This window comes from Canis lupus, chromosome 5 (genome assembly GCF_048164855.1).
Source record: "Canis lupus baileyi chromosome 5, mCanLup2.hap1, whole genome shotgun sequence".
Taxonomy (NCBI): domain Eukaryota; kingdom Metazoa; phylum Chordata; class Mammalia; order Carnivora; family Canidae; genus Canis; species Canis lupus.
In genome coordinates, this window is record NC_132842.1 from 25,533,117 (window position 1) to 25,557,130 (window position 24,014).

The window sequence follows — 24,014 nt, forward strand, 5'->3', positions numbered from 1 at the left end:
TGTCTCAGCTCAATATAGAAAAAGATATTGCAGGAGCATGAACTTCTGTGCCTCCCCGCTGAAGAGCGACGGGGGTCCCTCCTGTGTAGTATCAGGTAGTCTGCAGGTCATGTCCTTGCTGGCTCTGTGGTTTACTCCCACTGCTGTGTCCTCCCCCGATTCGCACGTTGATGTCACTATCCCACGGTGGGGGCAATAGGAGGTGGGCTTTTGGGAGTCACGATGGGGTTCGTGCCCGTGTAAAGAGACCCCAGAGACCCCCCTGGCCCCTCCAGTCACGCGAGGACAAGCATGAAGGCTGGAGCCAGGAAGCAGGCCCTGACCAGACAGAGAATCTGCCTGTGCCACTGTCTTGAACTTCCAGGTCCCGGACCTGCGAGGACTGAATGTTTTTGTTTAACTGCCAGCCCCCTCCCCAGCCTGTGGTATTTTGTTACAGCAGCCCCAACAGACTGAGGCAGTCCACGTGGCTGATTTGAACTCAGATAAAATCAGAGGTTTCCTGACATGATATTCCTGTGACTTAGAAGCAGTCACAGACTTCTTTTTAATTAATTAATTTATTATTATTATTATTATTATTATTATTATTATTATTTTTTTTGTAAAGGCTACATTTAACTTGTTCTCCCTGCGTCTTGGTTTCTTTGCCTGGAAGGTGGAGGACTGGATCTGTCTTCAAGCCGGGCCCTCTGAGGATGATGGTCCATCCTTCCCAGGGCGAAACGGCCTTCCAGGGGCCTCTGAGTGTTCTATCCCTTGGCCCCGAATTGCTTACGTCTGTGTGGCCCGCGTGGCGCAGGTATGTAATAAATGCTCCGGAAGCCTGCAGTGACTGTGATAGGTTCATTTCCTGAATGATCTTCTCTTTTTTCACCTCCTTCCGCCACCCAACGTCACTGAGACCAAGGCACGGGTTCCTAATGTGCCAAACTCGGCCTCCTTCCTGGGGCTTTAATGTCACCTCTCTCCGTCCGGCCACGTCCAAGCCCTGCTTTCCACACACTGCTGCAGCCCTGACTAAGTGTGTATCTGGGCATGTGATCGGAAAGGTGTGCTTGCAGCTGAAAAGAAGAACCCCACCGCCTTACACACGCACACACACACACACACACACACACAGACCCCAAACCCCAACTCTAACTCAATTGCAAATCGCCCCCGAAGCTTCACCAAGTTCGCAGCCCTGACGTGCAGTCCTGGGAAAGAGCTAAGTGGATGCGCTCGGGGTTTCAAGCGTCCCTATCTATGGAGACCCAGCGGGGGAGTGAGTCATATGAATTCCATCCGACTTCAAGGGCCTCCTTGCAATTCTTTACCGTCCCGCTCAGAGGCCCTCAGGGAAAAGGATGTTTTTAAATCGAGGACAAAACCTCGGTGCAAGCGGCTTTGGGGCCTTTGTAGCTGGCTCTCGGGGGAGGGATCCAGCGTTCAGTGTCAGCCCGCGTGGGGACGCCCCTGAATGCAGAGCCCGGGCGGGTGGCCCCTGTGCCCCGAAGCACACTATTTGGGGCCTGAGCGGGAACTTGGTAGTTCCGACCCCTGTCCCCTCTCCCCCTCCTCAGAGGACGGTGCCTGCGGGCCTCGGCGACCTGGTTATGGGGCTGGCCGACAGACGGCAGTGGTTTTGCGTTGCAGTGTGTGCACCTGTCCCCCCCCCCCGCCCCGGAGGGAGGGAGGCCGCGCAGGGGCTGGGGCTGGCGTGCGGTGCCGTGGGCCCGAGCGGCCTGCGAGTCTCCCGGCCGAGGGCCTGCTGATCTGCGCGGCAGCTCCGGGGTTGACTTTCGCACGTGTGTTCTCAGAGCCCTGCGCCGCGGCCGGAGGCTTTACGGCCTCTTCCAGTTGCCGAGGCTCTGCTTTTATGGCCACCGTCTGTTGAAGAGAAGTGCTGTTTGGGGAAATGATCACTTTGCCTTCTGACTGGATGACGGATGAAAGGTTAGCTTCTCCTCTTTGGTTTAGCGCCTAATACAGCCTGGACAGGTGCCGCCCAGTGCCACCAGCCCTCTGGGATATTCATAGCTCGTGCCTTGGTGCCGCTGGCTCTCCCGCAGGATCTGCTCTCTGCCAAATTCCCTGCGAGGCATGTGCTACATTCGTGCGATTTATCTCCCTGAATCCGGTGGGTCGGAATCCCTCAGAGAGCCCCAGAAGCCCCGACGCAGTGTGGATGCAAATATATGCGCTCTCCTTGAGGGATGAGACAGTCCGTAGCCGGGCCTTCTCAAAGAAGGGTTGGACTCCACATCGGGTCTTTTTTTTTTTTTTTTTAATATTTTATTTGTCTATTCATGAGAGACACACAGAGAGAGAGAGAGACACAGAGAGAGGCAGAGACACAGGCAGAGGGAGAAGCAGGCTCCATGCAGGGAGCCCGATGTGGGACTCGATCCCGAGACCCCGGGATCACGCCCTGAGCCAAAGGTAGATGCACAACCGCTGCGCCACCTGGATGCCCCAAGATCGAGTCCTTTGACAGCAGGTGGACTCGAGTAGCGGTGGTGAGGAATCAGGGCGACTGTCACGAGTGTTCTGAGCTGCGGGGAGCCCAGGAACGTGTGGCTCCATCCTGGCCCGTCTCCAGGAGCCGCAGTCACAGGGAGCAGGAGCGAATGGGGACGCAGGTAGCTCTTCAGCAGCAGTGGGAGTGAGTATGGGTCACAAAGCTGGATGGATTCTGCAGGAAGCCACAGCCACTGTCTTGGAAAATAGCATTTTATCACCTTCTCCCCTGGGGCCTCAGGCAGGAGACCAAAGCACACCCCGTACATCAGCAAGGAGGAGAAAAGGGCACAGCGGCTGGGCCGGGCCATCAGCCCTGCCCCACCAGAGTCTGACAGAGGGGCGCCTGGGCGCACGTGACCGGTGACCCCAGCCACCAGCAGAGCCAGGCCTGGTCTGGGGCTGTGTGAGGCTGGCATGAATTCCTGTCCCTTCTCCCCAGCGGGAGGTGCAGAGGGCAGCCCTGTCTCCTCCTCATGCCCCTGCAATCCCTCTCGCCTTCCAAAACGAGAGCAGTGAGAATGGCCAGCTCTGGTCCCCCGAAACAGGTCAGAGGGGACATTAACCCTAACCACGGACACACTTTGCACTTCACGTCGGGCCCCCGGTCCCATGCCAGGCTGCGTGCGGAACCAGCCTTACCAGAGGGACACTGTTGTCCCTCGGTGGCATCGCCAGACACCGTGCCCCAAACAGCAGAAACCCTCCCATTTTCATCAGCCCCAAATCTGTCCTTCTTGGCTCAGCCTGGAGCCTGGAGCTGGGCCCTGTGAGCGTTTCCCCTCCGCAGGCTGGGGAGTTGCTGCCCCCCAGCAGCTTCTCCATCCCACGGCCCGGTTTCCCCGCTGGCCCCATGTCTCTGACCGGGTCAGGGTCCCAGCCTCGAGATGGGGGGCCTCGGTCCCAGTCCACGTTCCCTCCTGGACGTTCTCCCTCTGCCACGACGTAGTCCTGCTCCTGCTTCTGCCTCCTTCTGGACCCTTCTGGTCCTTGTTTGGCCTTTCCCTGCTTTCCGCTGATGGATCTTTCTGTTGGGGCATCAGGTGGCTCAGGGGGTGAGTGTCTGCCTTCGGCTCAGGTCGTGATCTCGGGTGGGGGCAGAACGGACGGCGCCGCAGGCTGGGCTCTGAGCCGGGAGCCCTCGTGGGTCGGGGTGAAGGCCAGCCTCCCCGCCGGTCCGGTGGAGGCTGAGGCCGAGTGTGGCCATCGCAGACACGCATGAGGGATGGAGAGCCCCGTGGTTGTCTCGCTGCCCGTCACTTGGCTGGGCCCAGCTCTTCAACTTCACCGTTAGTTACGGGAGCCAGTAAGTTCTTCCTCCTTCCCTCCCTCCCTTCCTTCCTTCCTTCCTTCCTTCCTTCCTTCCTTCCTTCCTTCCTTCCTTCCTTCCTCTTCTTTCAGTTTTTGGGATGAAATACACAGAACATAAAATTAGCGATTTTAGCGAACAACCCAGGGCACTCAGTACATTCACAGTGTTGGACCACCACAACATTGAGTATTGAGTATTGCCATTCCAGAATGTTCTGGACCTTTTGTCTCCTCAAAAGGGAACCTCACACCCACGGAGCAGTCGCTCATTCTCCCCAGGCCCCAGCCCCTCACAACCACCAGCCCGCCTCCCATGTCCGTGGATTCGCCAGTTCTGGGTACCTCGTGTGAATGGAACCGTACAGCACACGATCTTTTGAGTCTCTTGATGCTTTTCACTTCAAAAAGTTGATGTTTTCAAGGCTTGCCTCCATTGTATCAATACTTCTCTTTTCTTTTCTGTGGCTGAATAAGATCCGCTTTTCTGGATGCCTCACACTTGGACAGACAGTTGGGTTGTTTCTACCACTTGGCGATTATGAATAGCGCTGCCGTGAACATCTGTACAAGTGTATTTACTTGAACTCGTGTTTTTAATTCTCTTGGGTATATGCCCAGGAGCAGAATTCTCGGGTCATATGGAATCTCCATGTTTAAGTTTTTGAGGAATCACCAAACCGTTTTCCATGGTGAAATTGGGTTTTCATAAGTTTAAATCAAGTCTTGACAAAACAAACAAACAAACAAACAAAAAACAAACAAAACAAAACAAAACAATGTATCAGTCTTTGGCCTTAATCTGTAAATTAGTCTGTTTGGGATCCTAAAACAAAATCCCCTAGACTGGGTGGCTTTCAAACAACAGGAATGTGTTTCTCCCGGTTGCACAGACAGGAAGTCAGAGGTCAAGGTGCTGGCATGGTTGGGGGGGGGGGCCCTCTTCTGGGTCACAGCTTCTTGCTGTGTCCTCCCTGACAGAAGGGAGTAAGGGGCTGTCTGGTGTCTCTTTTATAAGGACACAGATCCCCTCCCAAAGATCTCAGCTCGTCATTCCACCTCACTGGGCATTAGGATTTCAGATATACACTCAGACCATGGCAATCACAGCCACAGGGACCTTAAAGGACTTTGAGTGTACAAGTGATGAGGTCAGGTCTGTGCTTTCAACCCTGGCTCTGGCTACACTGTGGTGGGCAGAGAAGCAGAGCCACAGGGAGCGGGGTACTGAGGCGGCTGTGCTGTTTAGGAGAGGGGTTCAGATCCCACAGACTTGGGGAGAGCTGGTGGGCAAGAGAGGAGCCTGGCCACCCACCCCATTTCTGTGCCACGGGGAGACGGCCCTCAGATGCCAGGACCCAAGCTGCCCTACTGGTGCGGGCACCATCGGGCGGCAGTCAGAACGGGCAGGCCATGTACTGGGGCGGTGGGTGGGTGAGCCACACGCTCCACCGTTTACCAGCTCTGCAGCTTTGGGTCATTCGTAATTGCTTCATGTCTCAGTTTCTGCAGCTAGGAATTGGGGACAATGGGATAACCTACCCACATACAAACGAGAAAATAAATGTCAAGTCCTTGGTACAGTGTGGAAGGAGAAGACCCTCCTCAACAAAGATGTCCACGTCCTACAACCCTGGGAAGCTGTAACTGCATTATGTTATGTGGCAAGAGAGACTTTGCAGGTATAATTAAGGTTATAGACCGTAAGGTAGGGAGATTATTCTGGGTTATTTGGGTGGGGCCAATGCAATGACGCGAATCCCATTTGGGCTACATTGTGTCCTCCCCAAATTCATATGTTGAAGTCCTAACCCCCTTGGACTACAGAATGTGACTGTATTTGGAAATAGGAACTTTACAGAAGTAATTAAGGTTAAATTCAGTTATTAGGGTGGGTCCTAATCCTATGTGACTGATGTCTTTCTCTGATACCTGCTGGGACGAGATGATAGTGAGGATTTCATCAAAACAATCCACTTTGGCCCTATTCAAATGTATTCTGCTTACACAGAGCATCTTCTGACGTGTGGCACTGCCAGGGGTATGATCCCATTTCTGGATCCTAAGCAGATGGCTCCCACCCAGGATGCAAATGTCCCGGCCTTGAATGAGCCAGTCCTTAGACATCTTCTTTGACATAAAGTCTAAAGACTTTCTTTGGGTTTTAGTTGTCACCCATTTAACCCATCAAGGACCCAAATCCCTGGATCAGATTGGAACATTGCACAATCTCCTCTACCCAGCTTGAGTTTTTATGCATTTGTCCTACAAAGGGAAGTGGTGGAGAGTGGAGGAGGGTGCAGATTCTGCTCCTTCTGCTTTAGATTCCTTCAGAGGGCAGGATTAATGGAAGAATGCCAAGCATGATGTGTCTCCTTTAGAACACATTAAGCTGTAAGTAACAGAAAGCCAACTTTTTTTTTAAGATTTTTAAAAAGATTTATTTATTCATGAGACACACACACACACACACACACACACAGAGGTAGAGACACAGGCAGAGGGAGAAGCAGGCTCCATGCAGGGAGCCCGACGTGGGACTCCATCCCAGGTCTCCAGGATCACACCCTGGGCTGAAGGCAGTGCTAAACCGCTGAGCCCCCTGCGCTGCTCCAAAAAGCCAACTTAAGTGGCTTCAACACACATGGGTTTATGGTCTCACATAACCAGAGGTTCAGAGGTAGGCATTGGCTGCCACCGGTTCTGCTAATCCGCGGTGCTTGCCCAAGGTCTTTCTTTGCCTCATGGTTGCAAGACGTATGCTGCAGCCCCGGACATCAAGTCTGCGTTCAAAGCAGAAAGAGGGAAGGTAAAAAGTAGAACTAGTCATGTCTGTCCCTTTAACAGGAAAAGTAAAAGTTTTCCCAGACATGTTCTTAACCTCACTGGCTACAACGGGGTCAGAGGCCACTCTAGTTGCAAGAGAAGCTGGCGAATCGAGGACCGGGATTGTCATGATTTGTTATCTGTGCCGGGCACGTGGCCACGGTGGATACAGAGAAAGAGAGTTGGTGTCGGCCACCGGCAGGGGGCTTTGTCTGAGCTTATTTTGGGGAGCCACCTCTCCACGCCGAGTATTTCAGAGTGAGATGCGTTTACAATGCCGTCTTCACACCAGCTGTCTTATGTAGACGGAGTCGTTTCTACAAGTGACATTATTAACACCCCGGCTGGGCCGCCCGGCGATCTGACCTCCGTTTGCAGGTTTAGAGGAAAGTGCTGAATCCTCTGTATTTACCAGCTGTTCCGCTCAAAATGTGTGAGTATTTCGAAAGGAAATAAAACAGATCGGCCTGAGGCTGGGGGGGGGGGGAAGCTGAAGGTCCGAAGGAGGAAAGTCCTTCCTTAACAGAGGAAATCTTTTCCATCGCAGCCTGGCGTCGGTTAGAGAGCAGGCGGCTGCCCGTGGTAACCAGGTGCGCTCCCTTCCCGCCAGGCGGCGGCGGCCAGAGAGGGTGCCAGGCCTCCGCGGGGACGTCTTCCTTAATGACACGGGGGAGCAAGCAAAGGAGAGAGGCGAGAGGGGACCCCTGGTGGCTCAGCGTTTTGGTGCCTGCCTTCGGCCTGGGGCGCGATCCTGGAGTCCTGGGATCGAGTCCCACGTCGGGCTCTCTGCATGGAGCCTGCTCCCTTTGCCTGTGTCTTTGCCTCTCTCTCTCTCTGTCTATCATGAATAAATAAATAAAATCTTAAAAAAAAAAAAAAGATAGAGGCAAGAGTGCATTGCAGGGGGGCTGGTGCCAGCGGGAGCCTCCAGCTAAGTTCTGCGCAGTGTTTCTCAGGAAGGCGAGGGCGGCTTCCTCCCCTGGAGGCCCCTGGAGCGCGATCTAGAACTAGCCACTGCTGCTGCTATTTCTAAATCTTAAAAAAAAAAAAAAAATACAGAAAGATTTTTCCACCCAAGATGGTATTAGGTGGCGGCTTATGAGAGGTAGCGTTTTTATCAATAGGAGGACAAACATTATATGGTCTCGCTCATACGGGGAATATAAAAAATAGTGAAAGGAAATAAAGGGGAAAGGAGAAAAAATGAGTGGGAAATATCAGAGAGGGAGACAGAGCATGGGAGACTCCTAACTCTGGGAAACGAACTAGGGGTGGTGGAAGGGGAGGTGGGCAGGAGTGGGGGTGACTGGGTGATGGGCACTGAGGGGGGCACTTGATGGGATGAGCACTGGGTGTTATTCTGTATGTTGGCAAATTGAACATCAATAAAAAATAAATTTATAAAAATTAAAAAAAAGACACTGAAAATGTGAAAGGTGATACAACTAGGAAAGTCTACATTTGTAGATAATTCAGGTTGAACTTTTCTTCATTAAGCCAATAATTATTAATCATCAACTATGCTTCAGACGTCGTGCTACGCCCTGCGAATGAACCAAAGACTAAGGTAAAGACTGTATCACCTGATGCTTAAGTAAAATCTTGAGGGCTTTGGGAAAAAAAAAAAAAAAAAAAGAAATAAAACCGACGGTAGTCTAAAGGAGCTTTTCGCCGGCTCGCAGGCTTTCGAACCTCTCAGCCTCCCTGGAGGCAGGGGGCTTTCCCTGGGCCCTCTAGGCCACCGAGCGGCCAGTACGGGCACAGCAGGGTCCACGGAGCTGCTTTGTCCCCCGGGGGGGGGGGGGCTCTGTGAAATGTGTCACTTAGTGCTGCGGGAGGCACCCCGAGATGACTGGCCCATAGGATTCTGAGTTTTGTTTTCCGACGTCGTCCTCCTAACTCGACCAGATGCCGACTCGCAGCCTCGTGATTATTGTGGGGAGGCTGCGGCCTCCGTCCCTGGCAGCCGCGGAGAGGGTCCCACAGTAGGGAACTGGCAACTCGTAGCTGGTGAAGCAGGGTCCGACCTCACCTGGGAGCTGAGGGGCTGGGGAGCTGGGGAGCTGGGGGGCTGGGGCTCAGGAAGGCAGAGCACATCCCCAGGAAAAACCCCGGGAACCCCCCGGAGCTGCAGGCAGCGGTCTGTAAAATAGCCAGGGGGTTAAGGAGTCAGGTCCCCCCAGCTGGGGCGGGTGGGGGGCTAACTTCCCGCTCCCTGCAAGGCCCAGGGGCAAAACCCACATTTAGGCATTTGTGAAGTCGACAGAAGCGGGTCCTGGTCCTCCCAGCAGTCAGCTCCGGGTCGGGGTGCTGTTGTTTCAGGGACCTAATTGGATCTTTTTCTGCTACGTCCAATTCTGTACATCTTTTGGGTACACCCAGAAGGCTGTATTTCCTACCGGTTGATGTGAACCAAGGCACATTTGCTTCCTCTGATGGGGCAACCCCGGAGCGCTGGTGAGCCGGTCCCCGGGGTCCCCGTCTGCCGGAGGGTTCAGGGCTGGCGCCTCCGCACAGCTCAGCCGCAGGAGGCCGCTTAGGTAACTGTGCTTCCTGTTGCCTGCCGCCCGCCCGCCCACCGGGCAGGAAGTCTGCACGCGAGTGTGTGTGCGGAAGTACGAACCTGGGTGCCTATCTGTGGACAGATGTGGAAGTATGTGTGCGTGTGGGATTTGCTTATATTTCTAAAAAAAATCACCATCAACTGCAAACTGCAGAGGGGCAGGGGACAGGGAGAGAAGCCGGGTTGCTCCATCAGGGCTGCCCGGTGGGGAGGGGGGCGTCTGGATGAGAGTGTCCTGCTCTGGCCTGCCCCCAGCCACCTGCCCCACCACCACCCCCGGTGAGGGGTCCGCAGGGCCAGGTGCAGTGGAGCTAGCACCCTCCCTTCTAGGTCACTCAAATATCCACCCGCTTCGAGGGCCTATCCCAGGACCCTGGTCCCTATGGGCAAACAACAACTGGGAAATGCAGACCCTGAGGGCTGCCCAGAGGCTGGCACACCTGCGAGCATGTGTGTGCAAGGCGGAAACACGGGGCAGGCTCTCCCCAGGCCACCCCGCTCCAGCACAGAACTCTGAGGAGCCAAGAATTCTGAATGGGAAATTGGTCTCAGCGTCCGTGGGAAGAAGCTCTTGTCTAGGTAGGTTGGGAGCACATATTCTATGTAAGAATCTGGTGGCTTGATTTAGAACTCGAAATACCTGTGGGACGTGGACCTCCATCTATTACCTTGTCCCCGGGCCCGCAAATATTAAGGGCAGTCTGCTAAATTCACCTTGCTCTGTGCATCAGACTTTGGAGCCGTGCAGATATTTTACATGACTATGAAGTGAAATTTTATTTATGAAATTAATTTTATTAAGAAGAAGGCAAAAGGAGAGAAGAGAGCTGAACTGAGTTTTGAACCAGTTGGCATTACCGCCCGGAGAGGAACTATTTCAAGGGACCATAAAACACAGTGATTTAAAGCTACGTCCCGGGCTAGGCTGTATTCTGAGAACAAAAGAACTGCAAAACATTTTTTAAAACTCTAGTCACTGATTCTATTGCTCGTGGTAGTGCCAGGCATTTTTATCCTGAGACTATTGTGCATACATCATGGAGCAGAGCACACGGGTTCTTCAGTGGGTGTCACTGCGGACCGCACTCTTGGCACGGAAGGAAGGAAGGAAGGATGCGTGTACACGTAAGGAGGTAAATAAAGACCCCATAGTCCTGAATCTGAATTTGGAAGCTTTCACATGAATTCACATTCTTTATCTTTAAAAAGGGAGGTGTTTCATGGTGGTGTCCTATCACGAGGCTTGGGGACAGTGGACGCCACCACAACCCAAACGGAGTGTCGAATTATCTGAAGTGATTTCCTGCTGGCAGGAACCCGGGCTCTTCCAAGTTGGGGTGGGATGTGTTCAAGGTGATCTCGGGTATCTCATCATCCCCAAGAGCCGGGATGTGGTCAAAGACGCTGACGTGCCCAAGAGGGAGTCACGAGCCAGACTGACGAGGCTCCCACGGCCGCTGCGGGTGGAGGATCTCTGGGTGACTTTAGGAAATGAGTGATTACACCATTGCCTCCCCCCCCCAAACTTACTGCCCCAAGTAGGCTTCTAGTCTCTTTGCTTCTGGTTCATTCCATGGGCACACAGTCCGCTGAAAAGTCTCCCTTGGACACAGCCTGGGAGCTTGCCCCTGGGTCCTCCTTTATGTCACGGCTTACACCCCCTCTTGCTCCCTTTAACCTGCCTTCTGAAGCCTTTGGAAACAAGAAGCCTGAGCGGAAAGCAGCACCTTTCATCTGACTGTTGCTTCCAGAGGGATCCTGGGGTCTGGCTGAGAAGGCTCCATAAGAGGCCTTTGTGGAAGGTTCTGGGCTTGCGGCAGGACACCCTGCTGTGGGGTAGGGAAGCAGCTGGCCTTTCCGGTCACTTTGGATTGCAGGCCCCAGGCAGAGTGGCCTTCGCTTGGCAGAGCTGTCCCCTTCCATCTTTGCTTGCAAACGTACCCAACACGATGTCTCTCTTGCGCCTTGCTGAATGCAGTGAGTGTGAAGACTTACTTTTCCTGGAACCGCAGGCTCCGTGGGGACCCGGGCCTACCTGCCGAGGTAATGAAGGCAACTGATTTGCCAAGCGCAGCTCTCCGGCCCGCACAGTGGCTTCCTCTCTGACTGCTCCCAGTCGCTAACACTCTTCCTCCAACCGCGGGGTCGCATGGACTCAGTCCATCACGTCTGGTTCCAGCCCAGACCTAGGCAGGGTAGGAAGACGGGGCGCGCAGAGAATTTCCTTATGAAAATAATCTGTAACCTGCACACATCATTTCTGCCCACGGTCCATCAGCCAAAATATAGCCATACAGCCACACCTGCACGCACGTGAGCCCGGGAGCTGTAGCTTCTAGCTGAGATGCCATGTGCCCAGCCAAACTAAGGGACTCTGTTATTAAAAGGACAAAGGGTAAAATAGATACTGGGGTGCAATGAGCTTTTTCTGCCGCACCCAGCCTGTCCTTGGGCTTAGAGCTCACCCCAGGGTATTTTTCCTTAAATCTCTGCTGTCCAGGACATAGGCCTTCTCTGTCCCTCAGAATCTCATCCCACAGCTCATAGTGTAAGTCAGATCAAGGGGAGGGAGGGGCCCGAGCTGGGGTGATGTCCTTTCTCCTGGGTGGCCATTGCAATCCAGGTTCCCCGCTGCCCTGAGCGTGGTCATGATAGCAAAGGTAGTGGACCCCTGCCATTTATTGAACATCCATTTTGGCAGGGGATATATTTTTTAAGTGGTTCACGTGCATGTTCTCAATCTTCACAAACCCCACAAGGCGGGTGTTCAAAAGGCCACACTCTACACCGGGAGACTGTGCCCAAGACTGTAATGGAGGGTGCTTTCTCACAACATTCTCACCCCCGGGGCCCCCCATCCCCGGGGTCTAACACAGTCTCCTAAAAGGAAATGAGCAGCCGGCCGGTCCTGACATGACAGGAACAGCTGTGAGTGTGCTAAGCCACTTGCGTTAACTTGGATTTGCTGCAGGATCAGTACGTCTTAGAAACTAGTGATTTCCCATGTGGGGGTCTCTGATCTCGGGGTGGGAGGTGGGGGTCCGGATGGCTCATTGGAATGAAGGAAGACAAAGCCAGAAGGTTCATCTGTATTAGTTTTGCCTCGTCCTCGAACCATTTCTCCGATGTGCATGCTTTCTGCCGTGCACACCATAGTCAGCACAGTAGTAAATACATTTAACTTGTGAGTAAACGTACGATGTGGAAGTGCTTACTAGGCATTTGAAAAGGGTAGGGTGTTTGATCTAAAAAGCTGGGAGACCACTGCTCACCCCAGCAGCACCCAGGCGCTCCCATGCCCAGGGCGGGTGGGTGGCAGGAGGAGTGGAGGGTGGAGGGATGAGCGTTCTGTGGCAGCAATGCTCGTACACGGGCCAGCGCACGTGGCTGTGCCTGACAGCCTGAGGAGCTGGGAAGGCGCACGGTATGGACCCATCCCAGGCAGCGCTCACTTCCCACGGCCACAAACCCATGCAGAGCCCAGAGAAGGTGCAAACCATTCCTCAGGGCTCTCCTGGGCACGTGTTGCACCTCCCCAGGGGCTCCTTCTCACTCCTTCTGTCTGTGTCCCAGAGTTTTTAGCCCGACCTCACACTCTCCTGTGTAGAGTGGGCAAGTCCCATTGACGAACCCCAAATTTTCCAATGAGAGCACCTGCAAGGCCAGCATACCCCCTTCTTACTGATAACCGATCCCCTCATAGCATAAGTCCCTGTGTTCTGGGTAACTGGGGTGATAGGCCCACTACTTCCCTTTTTAGGGGCTAACCTGTGTTCCCCACAAATCCATATGCAGAAGTCCTAACCCCCTAGGACCTCAGAAAGTGGTCCTATTTGGAGATAAGTTCTTATCAAGAGTTAAGGAGTCAAGGTGGTCAAGTTAAAGTGAGATCATTCGGGTGGGCCCCAATCCTACGTGACCCGTGTCCTCATGAGAAAGGCGAGATTTGGAGACAGACACGCACCTGGGGGGAGGCCACGTGGCCGTGCAGGTGGGGCCTACGAGCCGGGGAAGGCCAAGCATTGCCAGCAACCGCCGGGGGCCGTTGGACAGCCTGGGACGGGCTTCCCTCGCTGCTCTCGGGAGGAGCCAGCCCCTGATCCTGGCCTTTGCCTTCCGGAACCGTGAGACGGTAGGTTCCATCGTGAAGCCCCTTGGTTCAGCCTTAGCCAACAGGGGCTGCTCCCCGAAGCCTCCCGCCTGTTCTGTTCAGAGCCATCGGTGAGGGAGCAAGGGCTGCCTGGCGCCCATCTGCGGGGGGCACCCCGGGGCCCGCCTGCCGCTCCGTGAGGCTTGCGAGGGTCCCGGAGCGGGGTTCGTGGAGGCCGGTGCTTCCGGTCGCTGGTCTGGCCCTCGTCCCCGGGCCTCCTGCACGCCGGTCCTGCTTCACTGCCGTGAGGGTTTTCTCTGTCCCTCCTGCAGGCCCAGCCTCAGTTTCTCTGCCGCAGCTGGGGCTGCTCTCTTGTCTGCCAGCCACTGGCCTAGTCACAGAAAACCGGACCTGCCCCCCGGGGAGACAGCAGACCGTCGCTCCCAAATCCACAATGAGGACCGTACTGTGCCTGAGTCACAGGAAAGTACAAATACTAAACCATATCAACGTCATTCACTGAAAAGGGTAGAAAAAATATAAAATCGAGACAACTTCAGGAATTGAGCGTGCAGGATCCCTGTCCTGCACAGCTTGGGCTGCCCTCGGCCTCTCTCTCTGCGTCTCTTCAGGGACAGCTGCCACTCCTTCTCTGGGTAGAATCAACACACATGGCCACAGAACTTTCCAGACTCACTGTCCTCTCATCCTTCCTCCTGGGCTCCATTTTTAAATTCTCTGAGATTTTCATTTTCTCTGCTCGGAGTCCTCTCTTTTCTCCGATACTAGAGAACTGGAGCCCTGGAAGCCAGTAGCTCATGGATGAAGAGTCCGAATGATCACATTCGTCCCGTCTTAGAGACGCAGTGGGAGCCGTGGGCAGGGTGTGCGGCCCGGCGTGACTTCCACGGGCACCGCCTCCCACCGACTGTGGGCCGCTGTGTGTGCCGAGGTGCTCCCCTGCCACCTCGGGGGCCTGCTTCGACAGTTAATGAGTTAGCTCTCATTACGTGGGGTTAGCAAATGTCACTATTCTCTGACAGCCCATCTCGGGGCCCCGGCTGTCAGCGTAGATCTGCTCAGTAAACATTTGCTGTTTGAATAAATGCGTCCTTCATGCCATCCTTTCCTTGTGCCCAACTTCCGAGGAAGATGCTTCAGAGATAGTGCTTACAGCAGGGTCCTTGCCAGACGCTTCAGCCTGGGTCCAACCAGGAGATGGAAACCCCACAGTGATTGCAGCAAGGGAAGTTAGATATGAGGAATTACGAAGCAGTGATAGAAGAGTGGAGATGGAGTAAAGGTGGAACGAGAACACTCGAGGGTGCCCCAGGGCAGGGGGAGGCACCCAAAGCAGGGCAGGCTTGGAAGGGGGCTCACCCTTCGTTGAACAGGGTGTGGTGGGGGATCAGTGGGTGCTACAGGGGGCCACTGGTAGCCTCAGTCAGAGCTGGCCCGTGTCCCCATGTTGTCATCCAGGACCCCGCGGAGGGGGGGCCTGTGGCAAGGTGATCCCTGAGCTTCACACCGGGGAATGAGGAAGAGAAGCTGACCTCTCGCCATGTCCCTCACTCACCCCCCACTGGCAACGCTTAACCTCGTGGTCACCCTGGAGGAGAAATGCTGGCATCCCGCCCATGATCCCCATTATCACTGAGCAGGTATTGAGGGGTGAATCTAGAGCCGCGAGGCAATAAATCAACAACTGGCACATAGGGTCAAGACTGCGGTATTTATCCCCAAGATAAAATCATATGAAGTAATTTAAAATCATGTTTTAGAAGATTGTGTAATTCCTCGAAGAAATCTCCATGATACACAAAGTGAAAAAAGCAAATTATGAAACCAGTAGCGCGATGTAACCCTGATTTTGTAAAACAGCAAAAGACAAGAAGCAAAGCTCTTTGTTTAACAGGAAAAGATTCCTGGACCTCTTCTTCCTCCCACCGCCCATCAATCCCCCTTTCACCTTCCTTGTTTTTTGGTTTAGAATGAGAAAGTGAGAAACAGGTTGGCCAGGGAGAGTCACCTAACATACAAGGGATGGAGCAGGTTTGTTTTTTTTTTTTTTTTTAGATTTAATTTATTTATTCATGAGAGACAGAGGGTGGGGGCAGAGACACAGGCAGAGGGAGAAGCAGGCTCCATGCAGGGAGCCTGACCCGGGACTCGATCCCGGGTCCCCAGGATCAGGCCCTGGGCCCAAGGCAGCGCTAAACCGCTGAGCCACCAGGGTGTCCCGGGACGGAGCGTTTTCATTCCTTCCCTGCCAACGGCTTCATCCCTCACCCAGGAAGAGCTGGGAAGAAGGAAATTACTACTGACCCGTGTCGAATCACAACCAACAAATACGTGCCACTTTCCTCGTCCCTTCTGCTTTCAGAAGTCACCCGATGGTGCTGGACTGGCCTCTCCTCCGACCCCAAAAGGGCCAGAAGGGATTCGTACACTGGTCGCAGGAAGGCCGGAGAAGAAGCGATTCTCCTGATTCCGCAGGTCAGCGGGCATCGCTGTTCTTGTGACAAAGGGCGGCCGGTGGGTGATGGCGCTGGTTAGACCCCCTTTCACGGGCTCCCCTGCCGCTGCCTCTCAGGGTCTCTGTGCTCTGGGAATCTCTCTGGGGGCGGCAGCACGTCCCGGCTTTTATTTCAATTCATGTGTTTGTTTTGTAGGACACAGTTGGGAAAATGCTGCAGTAGAAAAAGTATGAAAAATGTCTACATTTTAAAAACTTTAAATGTCAAATTGAACACCAATAAAAATAAATTTATTATTTAAAAAATAAATAAAAACTTTAAATGTTAAAGTGCATTTGATCTCATAGCCTCTTTTTTTATACTAATGATTGACTTCTGTTACGAAGCGTGCATGAAAATCTCACTACATATACACACATGTGTATGCATACACACATACACATCTGTACACATGTGCACATGTTTGTACATATGCGTGTACACACATGCATACTCGTGCACACACACATGGACACACATGCACACACACAAAGACACAACATATCCATACACACATACATATGCAACACATATGCACATGCATATACACACAATATACATCTACACACATGCACACACTTTTGTATATATGCATGTATACATATGCACATGCAAGCATACATGCACACACATACACACATATGCAACATATATGCCCACATCTACACACGTGCACACACATTTGTATATATGCATATACACACATGCATACACATGCACACAAATGGACTTACATGCACACACAAACATGCTGTGCAACATATATGCACATATATACACACATAAACATCTATACACATGTACACACATTTGTATATATGCATGTACATACACATGCACACACACGGACACACACACACTCCTACAAAGAGACACACAAACATCCATATACACAACACATCCATGTACACATCCATGTGCAACACATACGCACACACATATATGCACAATACACATCTATACACGTATGCACACACATTTGTATATATATACAAATATGCACACATATTTGTATATATACACATATATATATGTGTATACACATGCACACACGGACATACACACATGTATACAACACATGCATAAGTACACGCTGGTACACACATGCACACACAGATACACGTATGCACACACATGCATGCCTGCATTTACACAGATGTAATTCATGCACATAAATACACAAGCGTTGATAAATCTTGGAGGATTCTCTGCTACAGTGGCAGCAGCTCTCCCCTTTTGGGGTGAAATTCTGGATGATTAAACCCGTCTGTGTGGCTTTCTCCACCATTCCTACGGCTTTTGGCTCCTTTTGTATTAAGGCAAGAATAACCGTGCGATGCCTTCTATTGTTTTCTATCGTGGCATCTGCAGCCATCTGCCAGTGCCACTCGCAAGGAGCGCTCGCATGTGCCCCCCACCAAGGTGACTGCACAGACGATGTCCCCCACGTCAAATTTCTTGATGAGGCAGCGTCAGCGCAAATGTCAGCGGGGAAGGTCCTCTGACCCACTAATGGGCTGTGTCCTGATTCGGCAGGACCCGCTTTCCTTTCAAGGGTCACTCTGCTGTTTTCTCAGCTGCCGCAGCCCTGACCCTCTCTGACAATTATTACTTCATGTCAAAAGGGTGCCATGCTGAGCTGTCTAAATCTGACAGGAAAAGATAGAGCAGCCCCCATCAAACTCTGGGCCATGAGGCTCCAGTGGAGGGTTAAAGGTTCTGGAATTTTCTGTGGAAAGACATAACAGCCTTTCTTGTGCTCTCCTGCTGGCCTCCTAAATAGGATCCCGCCAGCCGGCAGCGTCCCTCTGTGTTGGAGCAGAGGCCGGCAGGCCGCGCACCCTCTTGGGGTCTGGGTCTGCGCTCCGGAAATGGGACAAGAAAGACGGCCCGGGGCTGCCCGCCGACCACTTTCAGGGCAAATAACCTGAGTCTTCTGGAATTTGTTCTTTTTTTTTTTTTTTTGGATCTGTTCAAAGAGAAAGTGGAGAGGGCGCTCTCTGTGGAATGACAAATGACCTGTTGAAAGCCCCAGGTGGGCTGCAGATTTCGCACAGGGGGGCCCCAACACCATCATTTGCCACCTCCCACCATTTCATTGGCTGTTGCTTATGCAGGGCTGACCGTGTGCTCTGGTGCTCAAGCGGGCCTGGGCCTGCGTGGAAGGAGTCCTGTGTCCCCGAGGAAGACAGACGGTGACACAGGGCCGCTGATGGCTGGGCTCCCACCCTGAGGGACTCCCAGAAAAGCTACCGGGGTTCCAGGGCCTGGTTCCAGGTAGCACTTCCTCAGGCAGAGGTGGCCAAAGTTCAGGCCGTAACTTCCAAGCTCAAGAGCACCAGCGACATTCAGCTCTGTGACCTCTCTCGCTTGCTCCGACTGTGTGCCTGGGGTGGCCATGAGGAAATACACCTGCTTCCTGGTGGCATTCAGACCCGCTCGCTTGTGTGCCGTGTGTTTACACAGATGAGATTAGAGTGCAGGTGGCTGGTTGCAACCCTGGCTCGTGCTCTTAGATGGCTTGTGACGTGCCTGAAAGAAGCGCTCTCAACGGATAATTCGTTTAAGCCTCTCTTTCAACACTTATTCGCACCCCCCACCCCATGTGCCAGCGAGGTTCTAGATGCTGTGATATAGCAGTAGACAACAAAGGCAAGGCCCTACAGAGAAACCAAGTGTGATTTGTACACACGGTGGAATATTATTCAGCCTTAAAGAAGGAGACCCTGTCACCTGCCATGACATGGATGGACGCTGGGGACAGTACACTGAGTGAAATAAGCTGGGCACGAAGGGACAAGCGCTGTATGATCCCAGCACTTACAGTTCTGGAGATGGACGGTGGTGATGGTGGCCCAACAATGGAAATGTAGTTAATGCTACTGAGCTTCAAAATGGGTTAAAATGGCAAATTTTATGTTGTGTGGTTTTTTTTTTATTTATTTATTCATGAGAGACACAGAGAGATTGAGAAAGAGAAAGGCAGAGACCCAGGCAGAGGGAGAAGCAGGCTTCCGGCGGGACTGGTTCCCGGGTCTCCAGGATCACGCCCTGGGCTGAAGGCGGCGCTAAATTGCTGAGCCACCCGGGCTGCCCTGTTGTATGTATTTTTTAAAAAGATTTTTATTCATTTATTTGACAGAGAGAGAGAGAGAGAGAGAGAGCATAAGCATGGGAAATGACAGGCAGAGGGAGCGGGAGAAGCAGACATCTGCTGAGCGGGGAGCCAGACGTGGGGCTCGATCCCAGGACCTCGAGATCATGACTGAGCCGAAGGCAGAAGCTCAACAGACTGAGCCACCCAGGTGCCCTTAATTTTCATTTCTTTTAACATCAGAAGAAACAAAAGAACTTTTAGGTTGAAAACAAATGTTGTCATATACACTATCAATGTATTCATCTTTGTACCAACACAGCCGTAAAATGGAATTTTCGATCTGAATTGTTGGAGGAAGCACCCATGAAGGTCATGGCGAGGCCCCGCCGACTGCTCGGCCCAGTGCGGATCTCCAGGGCCCTGACCAGGCTTCGCACCCAGTGGACACCGAGTGAAAAGGTAAGGGACCGCCACAAGGAAAATGAAATGCATCGTGACAGTGATGCTCGGGGGAGGTTTCGTGGAATGACCCTCTAATAGAGCCTGAAACACGTGGCGGAGATCAGCCCTAAAGACAGGAGCCGAGTGAGGGTGAAGGGCGAGCTGCCTGAGAGCCAAGGGGCGCCTGGCTCCTGCTGGGGCTGAGCGAGCCTGCCCTGGGTGGAGCGGGCTGAGGGCGCCAGGGGCGCGCCGTCCGGGGGGCTGAGCGCAAAGCAAGCGATGGAGGGTCCTGGCCGCGGCTCAGAGACCACTGGACTCACAAAGCAAGCTGACAGAGTTTCCTGGCGCCCCCGCAGGAGCGCCCCATACTGCTTGCAGCCGGCAGAGGGGCCCTGGGTCCCGCCTGCGCAGCCCCCGGGAGGCCTGGCCCCGGGCACCCTGCCTCTCCTAAGTGGCTCCCTTGGGGGAGCAGCCAAGGGGGGAGATCCTGAGAGGAGAGGGCCTGCACCCACGACCTGCTCCAGAAAGATGCACAGAAGCGCATTCTGTTTATAGGTTGGGAGCAGAGAGCAGTCACGGGATCTTTGAAAGGCCCCCCGGGGGTGGGCACTGGGGGACCCCGCCCCTGAGTGGTGCCTGGGGCACAGGGCTCGGTGCAGGAACTGGGGCTGGGGGGGTGCAGCCGGAGCAGGGCCTGGCCCTCACGCCCCCAGATGCTGCTCCCCGGCGAGCCTGGGAAGGAAAGGGCGCCGCGCTGTCAAGCCGGTGCTGGGTGTTCGAGTGCAGCCTGGTGCTCCGTGCGCCGCTATTACATGTTATTATGCGACGGCATGTGGTGATCAGCTGCGCTGCGCCCCCGCCGAAGCCTCCTCCTGCTCGCAGCCCCCACAAGGCCCTGCAAGTGCGGCTTCTGTTAGTCGATGAACACCTGCGAGCCAAGCGGTCTGCTGCTGCCAAGCCGCCCTCATGCACCCCACCGAAGTGGGGGGGACGGGGGCGACACCACTCCTGTAACACCCATGAGACCACCTGACACCCCACTGACACTCTGTTGCGGAAAGCGCACACCCCATGCCCACTCGTTCCAAAGGCCACTTTCTTCTAGAATAATTGGGGGCTGTCTCTCACTTTCTGCTCCAGCAACGGCCACGCTGCAGCCTGCTCTTCTGATGCCCCTGGGCACAGAGCTACCAGCCCAGGGACTCTGCCCACGTCCTCGGTCCCCTGGGGCATGTTACCCTGGGGGTCTTCCTTGGGACAGCTTGGGACAGCAAAAGGTGGACTCAGAGCAGAGTCGGCAGGCGGCCACTTAAGGGGCCCCTGCCAGCCCTTGCAGAGGCCATCTCCTTATTGGGGTGCCACCCAGCCCCTCTGCATTCCAGAGCTCCCCATCTCTTCAGTCATCTGGGGAAATTCCACTTTTTAAAAAAAAGATTTATTTATTTATTCATGATAGACAGACAGAGAGAGAGAGAGAGAGAGAGAGAGACAGGGAGAAGCAGGCTCCATGCCAGGAGCCCAACGCGGGACTCGATCCCGGGACTCCAGGATCGCGCCCTGGGCCAAAGGCAGGCACTAAACCACTGAGCCACCCAGGGATCCCCAGGAAATTCCACTTTTATTGCTTGCATGGCTCTTGCCATGCTGAGATTTGAATCCTGCTTTGGCTAGAACCCCTTAATCTAGGTGATGCCTTTGGAGGGAAGGAGCAGGACTTTTAGACCCTAAAGACCCAAGAAAGCCCAGGTGGGGTTTTTCTGCCTCTCTACACAGCAGGGATTGAGATCTTCCCGTGGGCACCATCCTGAGACTGATGCCGGGGTCCAGGGAGGGAGGCGCACATCACGTCCCAGGAGCCTCCCTGAGTTTGTGGCACATTGGGGCTGTTTGTCGTCACCAGCGGCGAAGGGCGGGGTGGTGGTCCTGCCTGGGGAGCAAAGGCATCTTGGGAAGCGCTTACTCATCACTGCCCTGTAGGATGGTTCTTCCGTGGAGAAGTTCTGCGCTGAGATCATCTTTGGTTTTGGGTCCAGCCGTCAGGTCTGGACAGGGAAGCTTTCCTTAGTCACTTGTGGCTCTTCTCCACGTTCCAGATGGGGTCACATCTGGTTTGGAAAACTGAGACCCCCCCCCCAAGGAGATCATCACCTGATTTCTGTGAAGATCCGGGTCCAGTTGTCCTCCCACGTCCTGGCTGAAGTCGGAGGGCGGGGCACAGCCTCAGGGGCTCTGAGTGATTCTGAGTCAGAGAGGACAGGCCAGGACACTGGCTTCCTACTCACACACACACACACACACACGCACACGCATGCATGCATACAAACACACGCACGCCCACGTACACATGTGTAAGCACACTCTCAGTGGCTTTGCTGTGGTCACGGTCACACACACAGATAATGTGCCCAGGGATCTGTGTGCAGACCACGTTGGCTTCAGAAAGAACATTTCTCGAAGTATATTCTTCCCGAGTCTGTAGGTGGTGGGTAACAATGGTTACAATAGATGTAGCCCCCCAGTCAGGCTCCTGGGGACAGGCAGGCTTTCATGGGGTGGGAAGAGTAGGAGGCTTGGAAGGGGTTGGGGAAACAGAACGATCCGAGTTGGGTCTTCACAGTTGAATAAATGGAAGGACATGGGGCATTTAAGATAAAGGAGACGGTGTCAATGAAGGTGGAGGGTGTTAGCGTGTCTGATGAGAGCAGGCCAGTGGGATCAAAATGGCAGGTGGATGGGAAGAACAGTCATGGAAACGAGACTGGGTAGGTGGAGTAGGTCAGCCAAAGGGATCTTGAAGGTCTGCACAGTGGGGCGGACATTAGAAGCCATCGACGTGTCTTGAAAAGAACACGAAGAAAATGAATAGATGTGGACACGCTCTTCCTGGTCACCAGATTGGATGCCAGGTGCTTCACGTTTATCAAACCTCCGCCATAACCCCGTAAGGCAAGGTGTTATTACTCTTAGTTTTGCAAATGAGGCAGCTGGAGCTCAGGGGGTGGGTATAACCAGCTCGGGGTGCTGCAGCCAGTCCCTGATGTGGCCGGTTCCCAACTCGCGTCTCCCCAGTTCCAAAGCTCGTGTTTGTTCCCGGCATCACACTGCCCCCCAAAAGAGCAACGGCACTAAAGTTAATTTAAGGAAGGATTCATCTAGCTGCGGTGAAGACACAGACAGATTGGAGGCCGGGGCCAGGGGACTTTCTATTGAAATAGATGAAGAGTGAGGTGAATGTACAGGATGAGCCTCAAGCAGCTTGTCACACCACAAAGCGAAGAAACTCTCAAAGTGGATGCGGGAGCCAAGGTGGTGCCTAGTGGCCAAAGATCAGGCCATTCAAACATCAATTAGGGTGATGACTATGAGGGCTTGACTGCATCGGATTAAAATACATCAAAGATGTCAAACGCCTTTATAACGATGCGAAAAGTCGAGCGGTCATTGGCCACTCTTGGAGGACGCTAAGGAAGCAGCTCGTTCTTTGGAAAACGTGTATAAGAAGGGGAAGTCTCCAGCGTTCCTTCTGTTTTTCTCTATGAAGTTCCCCCTCTTTGGAGCATACGGCTAATGAATGAATGAATGGGTCTAACGAATGAATGGATTGGGCCCCCATGCCTGCTAATATCACAACAAGAGCTAACCAGGTGGATACTGTTGCCTCTTCATGGATAGAACACCAGCCCTTTGGATGTTTCCTGCCACAAACAAGCGTACCTGAATTGGCTTAGGTCTCTCGATCTGCCTATGACCTCGTAGGAAACCCGAAGGACAGAGGAACATAGCAAGTGACACCGTCGGGGATGCAATCGGCACAATCGGATCTGCGGGATCGCTGACTGGATGTTTGACGACAATCAGAAAGTGGTATCATTTCTCAAAGGAATGATAATGGTTTTGTGGATTTGTGCTAAAAAAAAAACCTCTGATCTTTTCATGAAACCTTGTGGAGTATTTGCAGGTGAGATGGGACGATGTCTGGGGCGGAAGTTGGGGAGGTAGGGGGAGTTATGGATGAAACAAGGCTGGGTAGGAGTTGGAAATCATTGAATTTAGGTGACTGCAGCGCCCGGGATTATCTTCTCTACGTTGGCATATATTTAAAATGTGCTTCAGGTGGATGATGCTGGTGCTGCAGTGACAACGGGAAAGTGGTGCAGAGCGAGGCAGTTTTAGAAGGGACAGGAGGGTGAACCAGGGCTGGATCTGGAGCCCCAGCGGGAGGGAGAGGTGTGATTATGTCTAAGCCTCCCCCCCCCCATCAGTGTGCCCCGGGCAGCACGGCCTGGCACCACCCAGGCTCCTGACTGCACACAACTCCTCTGCCTTGGAAGAGTGGAGGACTCCTTCCAGCCCAGCTGGGAGGACTGTCTGCCAATTGCTAATGACCTCCTGCTCTCCCAGCTCTGAGGTCACCTCCCCTCATCCGGGCTCCCTGGCTCCTCATTCACACTTGCCCGGATGACAGCTCACTTGCATTTTCGTAGGTTGTGTTATGAAACGGACGGCGCCCTCGGTGCCCTGGCAGGCGAGGATAGTCAGGCGTTGACCTGAAACTGAAAGCAGAGGGTGGAGGCTGGACAAGAAGGGGCAGCCTTGCCCTTCGTGGGTCTGACATTGGCCGGGAGATGCTCAGCCGGAAACCAGACCCTCAGCTGTTTCCGTGGCCCCGTG